The sequence below is a fragment of the Myotis brandtii genome, unplaced genomic scaffold (assembly GCF_000412655.1).
Source record: "Myotis brandtii unplaced genomic scaffold, ASM41265v1 scaffold244, whole genome shotgun sequence".
Classification (NCBI taxonomy): domain Eukaryota; kingdom Metazoa; phylum Chordata; class Mammalia; order Chiroptera; family Vespertilionidae; genus Myotis; species Myotis brandtii.
This window is the reverse complement of record NW_005359225.1, coordinates 2,546,159-2,558,903: the sequence shown is the minus strand read 5'-3', so window position 1 is coordinate 2,558,903 and position 12,745 is coordinate 2,546,159. Positions and strand designations below refer to the sequence as shown.

Genomic DNA, 12,745 nt, shown 5'->3' with positions numbered 1-12,745 from the left:
CCTAGGAGGTGACTACCCACCATAACTGCTTTTAGTTAAAGTTTAATTTCAGACCATCCTTTGTGGTGACTTTAGGTCTCTGAGTTTGCAAGACCGCCATGCAGGCCTTCCCTGAGCCTGTCAGATCAGCGTGTGGCCCCTTTCGTCCACACAACCAACAGGGCAATAGAAAGGCACCCCTGCCCCCCGATTCCTTCACCAAGCCCTGTTTCCCCTCTCTGAAGCAGCCAAAGAGAGAGACAAACACAACAGAAAAAAGAGAGGTAGAGAGAAGTGTAGTCAGAGACAGAGCAAGTCCAGAGATATGCAGAGTCAGACAAAGGCCAGGACAGGACAGACACAGAGGGAGAAGACAAAGATTAGCAGGTGTCTGCGGGAGCGTGCAGAGGGACCCAGAAGCATGCAGAGACCAGCCCCAGAGAGAGGGCTGCAGAAGAGACTAGGAGAAGAGATAGTGAGAGAGAGAGAACCAGAAGGACACAGATACAGGACAGACCTACAGATCTGCAGATAGAGCAACAGAAAGATCAAGGCAAGACTGCAGAGAGAGACCTGTGTGCATTGGCTGCCAGGTGGGGAGGAGGCCAGAGGGGAAATGCCTGGAAGCCTTGAGAAGCCGAGCCTGGGGAGTGACTGAAGCACCATGTGGAGAGGGCGGTGGTTCTGAACCCAGCGCTGAACTTTTCTTAGGCCTGGGGAGGAAAGTGAAAGAAACAATCTTTGATCTTCGGACAGGGTGGCTCTTGGTGCTAGACCTTGCAGCAATCACCTCTGGCATCCCTCCAGCTGTCTGTCCTCTCCTAACCGTGTTAGCCTCACACCCATTCAGGCAAGGCCGGGCTTGCTCCCTGCAGTGCGGCCGTGAGGACTTTGTGGGCTGGTGAAGGCTTAGTGGCCCAGCAGGCAGACTGGGCTATGTCACAGCCATGGCTTGGGGACTGTGGCAGGCAGGAAGGGTGGGGATGGATACTTCCTCTGGGGGCCTCACAGGAGAGATGAAAATGAGGTTTGGAGATGGGCCACTGACAAACCAGTTTCCCAATCGGCCTTGGTGAGCAATGGGACGGGAGAGTTGACAATCCTATGGGTATGGGAAGAAACTAAACTAGAGACTTTGGCCATTACTGCACCAGCCCCCAGCCCTGCCCTACCTCGACTGTTATTCTGACCCCTGCTAGGCTCCGTTCTGGAATATTTTCTAGCTGCCCCCTAATTCACACATGCACCACCACCACCTACGCCCATAAAGCAGGAAGCTGGCCCCAGCATCTGCCCACTCTGCCACCAGAAGGCACACCTGGCCTATCTTCCTAAGTCCCAACCTGAGCCATGGCCGGCTTCCCCCAGGCTCTCTTTCTGGTCTGAGAGCACTCTGAGGGAAGTGGGGATGCAGGCAGGGCAGGGACAGAGCCTGCAGCCTGAAAAGAGACCCCGTCCCAGCTCGCTGGAGGGGGAGGGACCAGCTGTCCCAGCCAGAGGCAGAGAGGAGTGGTGGTCAGATGAGGCTGTCAGCAGAGACCCATCACCAGCTCACCACGTGCCCTTAGGCAACAGGTAGAGCTTCCTTGTCTGTGGGGAAGGACTGGAGGACATGAGCTAAGGCAGGCGTGGGGAACCTTTTTTCTACAAGGACCATTTGGATAATTATAACATCAGTCGTGGGCCATACAAAATGATCAACTTAAAAATTAGCCTGCTATGTATTTGGTCAAAGATTTAATTGACTCACCCCTAATGCCTTGGCAGGGCCAGACCAAATGATTTTGCGGGCCTTCTAGGGCCTCAAGGGCAGGACGTTCCTCACCCCTGATCTAGAGCCAGGCCCATTCTGTGATTCAAAAAAGCCACTGTGCCACCTCTACACCTCTGCTCGGCTTTACCTTCACCTGGAAGCCCCACCCTCCACCCACATCCCATTCTGGTGGAATTTGCCACTTTCCAATTCCTCCAAACACCAACTCCCCCAGGAAGCCTTTCAGACCGATTCTCCGCTAGGCTAGCCGTAGCCTCTCTCCCATATGCTGTTTGACCCTCTCTTTGTGGTTCATCCTTCTTTGTTCCTGGTGTTGTTTCTGTTGCTTTTGCCAGCTCTTCTGGGTTCAAATGTGAGCCGATCCAGGGCAGATGGCGGGGCAAGAGAAAACACCCGCAGCCCTAGGTTCACATGTCAGCTCTGCAGCACTGGCGTCATGAAAAGCAGTGACATGCGCTCGCCCCTTTTAACAGGCGAGGAAACAGATGCTCAGGGAGGGCACGTGACTCGCCCAAGGTCGCCCTGCAAGCAAGCAGCAGAGTCGGGGCCAGAATCCAGCCTCCACCTGCGTTGGGCACTTCCCCGCTGACTCCAGACAAAGCAAGCTGTTCCCTGGGTGCTAGTGCAGTATGTATGTGGGGAGGAGTTATTTCCTCCCAGGCTGGGCCTTGCCTGCTGAGCCAGATGTCAGACAGCTGTCCACCAAATGGAGAGCTTGCTTGGACCCCACAATCGGGTGGGTGCCAGGCACCCAATGTCCAGTCTGCTTCTGTCCCTTTCTGGGACTCACTTTCTCCCTCTGCACAGTGCTGGCCAAGGTGCTCACTTGCTCCCTTCCTATTCTGAGAAGCTCAGTCTTCTGTCTTTGGGGGGAGCAGTGGAGCAGAGGCCTCTGCTGAGGGCAGGGTCCAGTCTTCCCTTAGTGTTAGGGGCCTTGGCTATCTGTAGGAGGCCTGCCTGGGCCTCAGCCACACCCTAGCGGTGGAGAGGAAGTAAACCTGGCCCCTACCGCCCCCTACCACCCCTCATGGCCTGCAGACCAGAACCCTAAGCATCAGTGCTTGAAATTACAAAGAACAACACCCGACTCACCAGACTGGGAGCTCCCGGGGGCTGGGGCCTGATTTGATTCACTCCTAAGGCCCCAGAACTCAGCGCAGGCTGGGCAGAGGTAGTACTGGGGAAGGCTCAGTACTAAGCTGTCCTCCGTCCTCTTCATGCTTCCCCTCCCCTCATGGCATTCCTCCCCTCCCTCCAACCTGTTTTGAAAGCCTCCTAAAGACTGGAGATTCGGGATATGGAGTGAGGTGGAGTACAACGGGGATCACTGGGAGTAAAGCACAGAGAGTGAGGAGCTGGAAGTAGTGGTTGGAGGCCACAGGGCCTGGGCCAATGGCACTTATCTCTGAGCCTCAGGCTCTGAGTTTTAGGCCTAAGGAGACTGGGCTCAGGGCCCACCCTCCCCGTAAGCCCTCATCACTATGTTTAGGGTCATCTTGGGTCTAGATGGGTAGCTGGGGCCAGAACCGGGAACAGAAAGTCCCAGCACAGGGTCCCTGACCTGGCTTGGAAACCACCAGAAAGTGCTTAGCCCCTTCCCCCACCCTGCATGGATCTCCTTCAAGAAGCAACAGCTGGGAGGCCTGCAACAGCTGGACCTCAAGTAGGCTATTGTCCTCCCAGCAGATCACCCAAGGGTCCTGCTAGGAGGAGGAATTTCCCAAAGATGACAGCCAAGACCTATGCCTTTAAGTCTTCCCCCTCCCTGCCGAGCCCTGCCACTGGGGGGACCTGGAGCACTCAGGGCCCCCACAGAGCCCCCACCCTACCCTGGGAACCCCTCTGCAGTCCCCCACCCCCACTCTGTTTTCTCCCTCATTCAGTTTACCTCAATTCAACAATCATGATTTTAAGGTGGGCCAGGTCTTGAAAGATGAGAAGCGGTTTGCCCAGGAGGAAGGTACTTCGGGATGAGTAAGAGCATGTGCAAATGCTGAGGGGTGGAAAAAACCACAAGGGATTTGGGGACTGGCAAGCACCTAGTAGGGCCAGAGAATAATGTTTACTGGGGGTGAGGAGATGAGACAGAGTGGCGCCCATTGGCCTTGACCTCCTTGAGGCTGAGGCTTCTGTACTCAGGCTTCCGCAGATGGCGTGGGAGAGGAGGAGGGGCTGACCATGGTTGAAGACTACAGTGTAACCGGCAGGTCGCTTTCATGTGAGACACTTCTCTCACTTCCAGAGAAGGAAACTGAGGCTTAGAGAGGCTAAATAAGCTGCTCAAGGGCACACAGCCACAGTGTGGCAGCACAAATATTTTAATCCCAAGTCTTTGACCGAGAGGGTTTCAGCAGGGACCTCACGTGGTCCTCCGGGACACAGGGCAGGGCAGCCTCTGCTCTGTTGGGTTGATCATTGCCTAACCAGATAAGAGGGGCCAGAAATAATGCAAGGGGGGGGATCAGCTCTGCAGCCCAGAGGAAGGGCTGAGGGACCTGTCCCACAAAGCGGGGCTTATGAAGGGAGAGATAGCTGGCCTGGGCCGCAGGAGCGAGGCAGGAAGGCCAGCAGGCCGAGGGAACCCAGGCAATCTAGGCGGTAGGCAGGGCTCAAGGCAGGCCCTGGCTATGATGAGACTCCCTCCTTCCACCCCAGCACCTCCAGAGAGAGGTATGTGCCATCGTTATGAGGAATGGATTGACCAATATCTGCTGCTGGGAACATTTCCCTTTGCAGGCTTGGGCTGTGGGTGTGTTCGTGCTGGAAGAGCTGGTGGATTTTCCAAAAACATCCTGGCTCCTTAGTGACAATACACCCCCGCCCCCCTCCACCTTTGGCACCGAACATTTCCCTTTGCAGGCTTGGGCTGTGGGTGTGTTAGTGCTGGAAGCTGGTGGATTTTCCAAAAACATCCTGGCTCCTTAGCGACAATACACCCCCGCCCCCCTCCACCTTTGGCACTTGAACAGAGTTCCAATATGGTTCCTCCTTTTGCTGTGTTCTCCTCAGTTGAGGCACATGATGGGACTCCTCAGGCTCCCTGGGCAGGTTTACCCACCTGTGGCTTCTGCTACCTTTTTTTCCACACATGCCTCCCAGACTTCCAGAGGTCTGGTTCAAGGTACATCCTCTCATGGGCCCTCCTGAAGCTCATGCTCTTGGATCTCCCCCTGGGTGCCCTGGTGCCACCCCAAACTCACCTTGTCTATGGCTGGACTCACCACCACCCTACAATTCTGGCCCTCAGTGGTGGCACACCCAGACAGAAAACTGTGCCTCTTCCCTGCCAGCAGGATAACTCGGCCTCTTGCACTCCCCATCGCTGCTTTCCCACCAAGCCCTGTCCATCCCACCTCCCCACGGTGCATCCAGGGATAACTCTCCATGTGCCGCTACCTGGCCCAGTTCCATTACCACTCCCTGCCCTGGACCCCACTCCTGCCTTCTCCTTGGTTCTTGTTTGCAGCCTGATTTCTCCACTCTCCCCGCTCAGACATGGAGGTCTTCCTAGGAAGCCCAATCGGACCTCATCACTGGGCTCAGAACAAATCCCAGCCCTTCCGCCTGGCCCCTCCAACTGCTCCAGCCTCCCCTCCCCACCTTGACCCCAGCATTCCAGCCTTGCCAGACTCCTTGTTCCCTAAGCAGTCTTTGCACTTTCCTACTTCTGCCCTTCTCTCTGATGTTTCTTCCTGTAGGAAGCCTTCTAGAACCTTCTAATCTAGGCTAGGGCCTCTACACTGTGTTTCCATAGTCCCCAAACTCCTAGTGTCACATCAGTGAGCACATGTCATTGTGATTCTGTGTTAGGTGTCTGCCCGCTCCCATACACACACACTGGAAGCTCCCCAGGGGCAGGGACTGGGTCTGCTTGTCTCTGGGTCCCCTGTGGCCTGATTCGGGAAGCTGTCAGTGTGTGTGGAATGAATTTTCTTTCTCACTCTTAAACCAACAGAGACCAGCTCTGTCCCTGCCATGGTGACTCTGGGCAAGCCATGGCCCTAGTTGGCTCTGTTTCCTCACTCTGCAAAGGGTTAAGCAGGCCCTGGCTTCCTCTCTAGTGGACTCCCCAGGCCCAGTGCTATTGTGGGGTCACAGACAGGGAATCCTCCAGGCAGGTGAAGAGGCTCCAGGAAGCAGACCAGGCAGGCACCCCCAAGAGGCTCCAGCAGGACAAATCGCCACGTGCAGGCCCAGCAGCTTGGACTAGCGGAGTGCTGCCATATGGGAATGTGGGCCCATTGTTGCCAGATCTGCTAATCCTCCAAGAAAAGAAAACAAAAATCTGGAGTTTTATGTGAAATTTTTTGATTTTTAAATGCTGGAAACTGATTTGTTTAAAAACACTCAACAAGCCAAGCATTGTGCAAGCCCTCCGAAAATGTCCAGGCGTCAGATGCACCCCCCGGCAGGACTATGCATGGCACAACTCCGTAGGGCGTCATTAACCTCAGGATCCACAGCTCACACATAGGCCGGGCCCTCCCAGTTGTAACCTCTGCCTTATATTTTGTCTCTGCCAGGTCCTTTGATGCCTCTGGCAAAGTGTGAGTGGTGGCGAGTGTGGGGGAGGGACCTTTCCTTCTCTTGCACAGGGAAATGATTAGAAAAAAAAGAAAAGGTCTTAGAATGCAGCTGGGGATGGGGTGGGGAGGGAGGAGAAGAGACAGCAGAGGGAGGAACCCAGAGGGATTGGTGTCGCTCAGGGATCAGAAGGAGGTGAGAGAGTAATGCCGGGGCTGAGTCCTGCACAGGAAGGAAACTAAGTTATTCTGAGGCCCGGTGGCCAGACCTGGAAATAGACTCCCTGTTGAGTTGGAGGCAAAGGCTGACAACACTGGTGTTTATGAGGCATCTTGGAGTGGATCAAGGACGTTATCCTGTGTGACAGTCACACAGGCTTGAGAAGCAAGGCTATGAATCTAGTTTAGAGGCTCAGAGAGGTTGAATTGCTGGCCCAAGGCCATACCAGGTCTAAGTGACTCTAGGTCTTGCTCTCTCTGCTGAGGGGCAGGCTGGAACATTCTAGAGAGAAAGTATCATTGCCTTGTTCCTGCTTCATCCAAGACCTCTCCTTCATCCTCAGGCATTTCTCAGCAGATCCCTCCTGGAAGTTCAAATCTGGGCTTTGATTATGCGTCTTAAGCTCCAAGCATCCTCAAGCCCCTGGACTGGGGGCCACGTGTCCCTCCCACCACACCTCTCTCCAGCCCTGCCCTGAGGCCATCAGAAAAGGGTATTGACTGACCAGTGAACTGACTGACTGACTGACTCGCTGATTAGGTGAAGAATCAGCTGGCAAATTCTAGCCAGTTTGGCTCAGTGAATAGAGCATCAGCCTGCAGACTAAAGAGTCCCAGGTTTTATTTCGGAAGAGGGCACATGCCCAGGTTGTGGGCTCAATCCCCAGTAGGGGATGTGCAGGAGGCAGCTGATCAATGATTCTCTCTCATCATTGATGTTTCTATCTCTCTTTGACAATTTGGGAAGTCAGGCCAGAAGAAGGCCAGGTCCTTTGATGCCTCTGGCAAAGTGTGAGTGGTGGCGAGTGTGGGGGAGGGACCTTTCCTTCTCTTGCACAGGGAAATGATTAGAAAAAAAAGAAAAGCTCTTAGAATGCAGCTGGGGATGGGGTGGGGAGGGAGGAGAAGAGACAGCAGAGGGAGGAACCCAGAGGGATTGGTGTCGCTCAGGGATCAGAAGGAGGTGAGAGAGTAATGCCGGGGCTGAGTCCTGCACAGGAAGGAAACTAAGTTATTCTGAGGCCCGGTGGCCAGACCTGGAAATAGACTCCCCGGTGAGTTGGAGGCAAAGGCTGACAACACTGGTGTTTATGAGGCATCTTGGAGTGGATCAAGGACGTTATCCTGTGTGACAGTCACACAGGCTTGAGAAGCAAGGCTATGAATCTAGTTTAGAGGCTCAGAGAGGTTGAATTGCTGGCCCAAGGCCATACCAGGTCTAAGTGACTCTAGGTCTTGCTCTCTCTGCTGAGGGGCAGGCTGGAACATTCTAGAGAGAAAGTATCATTGCCTTGTTCCTGCTTCATCCAAGACCTCTCCTTCATCCTCAGGCATTTCTCAGCAGATCCCTCCTGGAAGTTCAAATCTGGGCTTTGATTATGAGTATTAAGCTCTAACCATCCTCAAGCCCCTGGACTGGGGGCCACGCGTCCCTGTCACCACACTTCTCTCCAGCCCTGTCCTGAGGCCATCAGAAAAGGGTATTGACTGACCAGTGAACTGACTGACTGACTCGCTGATTAGGTAAAGAATCAGCTGGTAAATTCTAGCCAGTTTGGCTCAGTGGATAGAGCATCAGCCTGCGGACTAAAGAGTCCCAGGTTTTATTTCGGTCAAGAGCACATGCCCAGGTGGTGGGCTCAGTCCCCAGTAGGGGATGTGCAGGAGGCAGCCAATCAGTGATATGCTCTCATCATTGATGTTTCTATCTCTCTCTCCCTATCCCTTCCTCTCTGAAATCAATATATATATATATACACACACACACAAAAGAAGAAGAATCAGCTGGTAGAATGACAGACTGTTCCCGTACAACCACCTTTGACAATTCGGGAAGCCAGGCCAGAAGAAGAAATGGCTCCATGGGGATTATTTTTGCATTTGTTCTAAGGCCATTGTTATAGCCACCATCTTGTGGTTGCTGGAGTCAGACAGATCTGGGTTCCAGTCCAGGCTTTTCCATGACCAGCCCAGGGACCCTGGATAAGTCACCTCCCCTCTCTGTGCCTCAGTTTCCCCATCTGTATTATGGAGCCACAGCAGCCCCCTGAGAGGATTGCTAGGAGGACGGGTGAGTGTGCCCAGCTCAGTCTGCCGCACAGTGCTGCTCGACTATGGTAGCTCTTAGGACGAGCTCCTCCATCCGAGCCACTTGCTGTGGAGGGTGAGGGATCCTGACCAGGACTGGGTAAGAATCATGACCCCACAGTGCAGGGTTTGTGGGTGGAAACAGCAAGGCAAGAATCTTGGGGATAGAGATTCAAAGAATTTGTGGGTACACACTCTGTTGATGGTTTCCCTTGAAAAGCGGATGGGTTTTCCAGGAAGTTCCTATAATAAGCAATCAAGCCATTTGCTTGGTCTGGTCGGTCAGGGAAGAGTAAGAAGGAAAAATGCTCATAAAAACAGTGGAATATCAAAATCCAGTTAACGTGGACATTGAGGTATGGTTTCGGGCTTTTAGTGTCCCAGCTGAATGTGGGGTGGAAGTGTCCTGGTGGACACTGTCCGCACTGGGAAGTGGGGGGAATCATCCCTGCGTTGGGGATGAAGAGGCCAATGGGCGCCGCGTCCAAGGCCATGCGGCAGGATTGCAGCTGGAGGAGTCAAACCTGGGCAGTTGCCTCCCAAGACGGTGAGTGTGCTGGAGGGAAGGGGTCAGGCCCTCGGGTCTTAGGGTTGACTGGGGTGAGATGAGAAGGAGAGACAATCCAGAGGTGGAGTTAACTTGGAGTCAGGTGTGCATGGAAGGGAATGGGATCAGTTGGGCCTTGTGGTCTTGTAGGGCTTGAAGTTGACTGGAAGAGGGGAGGGCAGTGGTGCTCAGTGGGGCCTGTGATGTGCCAGGTCTGGGCCAGGCACCCTAGATGCCTTATCTCCTTGGAGTAGATGTTGTATCCTCACTCTACAGATGAAGAAATAGGCTCAGAAAAATGGAGGGTCTCACTCAGGCTCACGCAGCAGGTCAGTGGTGGTGGGAAGGGCTAGGGTTCAGACCCGGGTCTGAGGACTTGGAAACCGGCCATCTGCCTGGGAGTTGCTCTTGGCAGCTGGAAGGTGATGGAGAAAGCAGGCCCCTGAGTCTTTCCAGCAAAGAGCAGGTGGGGAAGGTGGCCCTCCCTCTCAGACAGCTCTCTGAAACCTTGGCCCTCACTATCCCGGAAGCAGCTGGTGAGAGGAAAGATAATTCCTGCCCCTGGACGGGGTAGCTAGAGGCAGACCCTCTGCCTTGTGGACCTACCTCCGGAGTCTGACTGAACTGGTAAACAAGGTCTCAGGGCGACTGTCTGACCAGCTTGCCGGGCAGCTGCAGGCAGGGGGCCAAGCGACACCCCAAGTGGACAAATCTCCTGAAAGGCTAGCCAGACCAGTGACTTGCCAGCAGATGGACACGAGTGGGCCTGTGTGAATGACCAGCCACACAACCCACTGACAGGCACGCAGACCCCTTGCCTGCTAGCTCTGGAGCTGAGGGCTCCGGCTCTTGGAACCACCGGACCTTCCTGGGGCCCCAAAACTTGTTTGCCTCTTGGAGAGAAAGGGGCTGGGAGTTTTTACTGGGGTCTGGCTCCCTGCTTTTCCCTTCATTCCTACAGGCCACCCGGCCCAACCCAGGTTCACTCCCCCAACTGCCCCTCTCCTGTCAAGCCTGGCCCCTGACAGTCTTCAGGGGACGGGAAGGGCCCCAAGGATGTCACAGGAGAAGGACACACAGCCCTGGACTCAGGACCCTCCTCCTGAGGGGAGCTCTGATCTCCATCAGGGAGTTGGACTGTTTGCTGCCGGTCCCTCCGGAGAGGCCTCCGCCCACAGGAAGGGCTCAGAGGGGACTGACAACCTGCCGGGCCAGCCCCATTTAGTGGCCAACTGACCACTCAGTACACTGACTCATGGTCTCAGAACCCAGGGGGTCGGGCCAGTGCTTCCCTCTTCTGCTCAGAGGCTCAGGCTGTGGAGCGGGCCACAGGGAGGTGGATGGTTCTGAGCTGGTCCACTGACCTTCTGTCTCTCTCCCTCATCTATCCCTTGGGTTTCTTTCAGAGCTGGGCCTCCAGGTCAGTGACTTCTGCCTGCCCAGCCTCGGCTCCGGCCCATCACCTGGCTGGCCTGGCCCCTTGGCACTGCTGTCTTCCAGGTGCCTGGCTAGGTTTGCTTGGGCTGGTGCACGGTGCTTCTTCCCCTCATCAAACCTGTACAAGGAGCATGGAGCGATGGTGAGATTAACACCTGAGCTTGAGTCCCTGCACCAGTGTCACCCAGCAGAGCTAGTTACCGCTGAGCGTCGGTGCCCTCCTCAGAAGCACAGAGACAATGAAAGCACCAAAGGCACTGAGTTGTGGAGAGCCTGCACGAGCAGGGAGAGCATGTGGCGCAGCCCCTGTACTAGTGGCTCATCGGTCTCTGCTGGTGAGAGCCCTGGGGCTTGGAAATGGCCCCATGATATCCTCTGGGAGAGTTTGTTAGGAGCCCTTCAGAGAGCTTTGCAGTTTCCCTCGCTGCCCTTCACTAAGCCAACTCCTCATCTCCTCCCTGTCAGGTGTCACTTTTGTTTCAATATCTCCTGTTTCCTCTGAGTGTTGATGCCCCAAGAAGGCACTCCTCCCCAGCCACACACACTTGCATTTCCTCCGTCAAGCGCCTCTAGCTATTTGAATGGACATTTCTCCAAAGAAGATGTACAGACGGCCAGCAAGCACATGAAAGGATGCTCAACATCAGTAGCCCTTGGGGAAATGCAAATCAAAACCACATGAGACATCACTTCACACCCACAAGGATGGCTATCATCAAAAAGACAGCTAATAATAAGTACTGACAAGAATGCGGAGAAATTGAAGTCGTCATACACTGTTGGCAGGATAAAATGGTGCAGCCACTCGGGAAAACAGTTTGATAGTTCCTCAGAAAGTTAAACATAGAGCTACCATATGACCCAGGAATTCCACTCCTGGCTATATACCCAGAAGAACTGAAAACATATGTCTAAGTAAAAATTTGTACATGAATGTTCAGAGTACCTGAAACAACTCAGATGTCCATCAACAGATGACTGAATAAACAAAATGTGATCTGTGCATACAATGGAATATTATTCAGCCATCAAAAGGAATGAAGTACTGATGTATGCTATAACATGCAAGAACCTCGAAAGCTGTGCTAAGTGAAAGAAGCCAGTCACAAAAGACCACGTAGTGTATGAATGTATATGAAATACCTGGAATAGGCAAACCCAGAGAGCCAGAAATTAGATTAGTGGTTGCCAGGAGCTGGAGGATGGAGAAATGGGGAGTGACTGCTAGTGGGTGTGGGATTTCTTAGTGGGGTGATGGAAACCCCAGTGGAATTAGTGGTGATGGCATCTAACTTTCTGACTATACTAAAGACCACTGAATTGTGTACTTTAAAGGGCTGTATTTTATGGCATGTGAATTATATCTCAATTTTAAAAAATTTCCTCAGGCTCCCAGGTTCCTAGCGCGAGGAGCGCAAACCTTCTCCTGGGCAGTTCCCAGCCTCTGGAGCCCCCTCCCCGAGTTTGCCTTCAGGCCTGGGCGGAGGTGTCCTCAGATCAGTTTCCAGGCTCCAGAAGGAGCCTGTTGAATGAGAGGAAACTCCTGCAGGTTGAGAAGTGTATGAAACAATGGAGGAGGCTCCCGCAGGAAGTGGAGCCCCAGGGGGGAGGAAGGCCAAGGAGGCCTGGGCTGCCAGAAGGTACAGGGGGTTTCCATCTAAGTCAGGGGTGGAGTGTCCCAAGGCCAGACTTCTGGCTCCTCGTTGCGATTAAACCTCAGGAGACCCTAGGACAGTGGTTCTCCACCTTGGCTGCACATTAGAATCACCTGGGAATCTTTTTAAAATCCTGATTTTCCTAGTTTAGTGGTTCTTAACCTTGGCTGCGCATTAGAATCACCTGGGAATCTTTTTAAAATCCTGATTTCTGGGCCTCATCCTCCGGAAATTCTGTTTCTTTGTTATGGGGTGGGGCCACAACATTAGTAACAAAGAAACATAATTTCCGGAGGATGAGGCCCAGAAATCAGGATTTTAAAAAGATTCCCAGGTGATTCTAATGTGCAGCCAAGGTTGAGAACCACTGCCCTAGGAGATGCCTCTGAAGGGGCTCCGATTCCTCTCAAGACAGTGAGTGGGGTACTGACGTGATTGCCGTGGCTGCCATGGGAGAAAACGGACATGTGTGATGGGGCCTGTGTCCCGTTCTACCGTCTCTCTGCCTCCTGAGTCATCACAC

The 12,745-nt window shown here is 53.8% G+C and overlaps 1 protein-coding gene and 1 long non-coding RNA gene across 3 annotated transcripts in view; one reads left to right on the top strand and one right to left on the bottom strand.

The window, feature by feature from the left end:
• SLCO2B1 (solute carrier organic anion transporter family, member 2B1) overlaps window positions 1–12,745 on the top strand; it is a 59,479-nt gene that overhangs the window by 2,849 nt on the left and 43,885 nt on the right. The gene's annotated exons all lie outside the window — the stretch shown is intronic.
• LOC106726253 overlaps window positions 1–12,745 on the bottom strand; it is a 22,021-nt gene that overhangs the window by 6,008 nt on the left and 3,268 nt on the right. The window contains exon 2 of the long non-coding RNA XR_001362281.1: window positions 4,599–4,604. This is a non-coding gene — a long non-coding RNA (uncharacterized LOC106726253). The remainder of the gene's footprint in view (window positions 1–4,598; window positions 4,605–12,745) is intronic.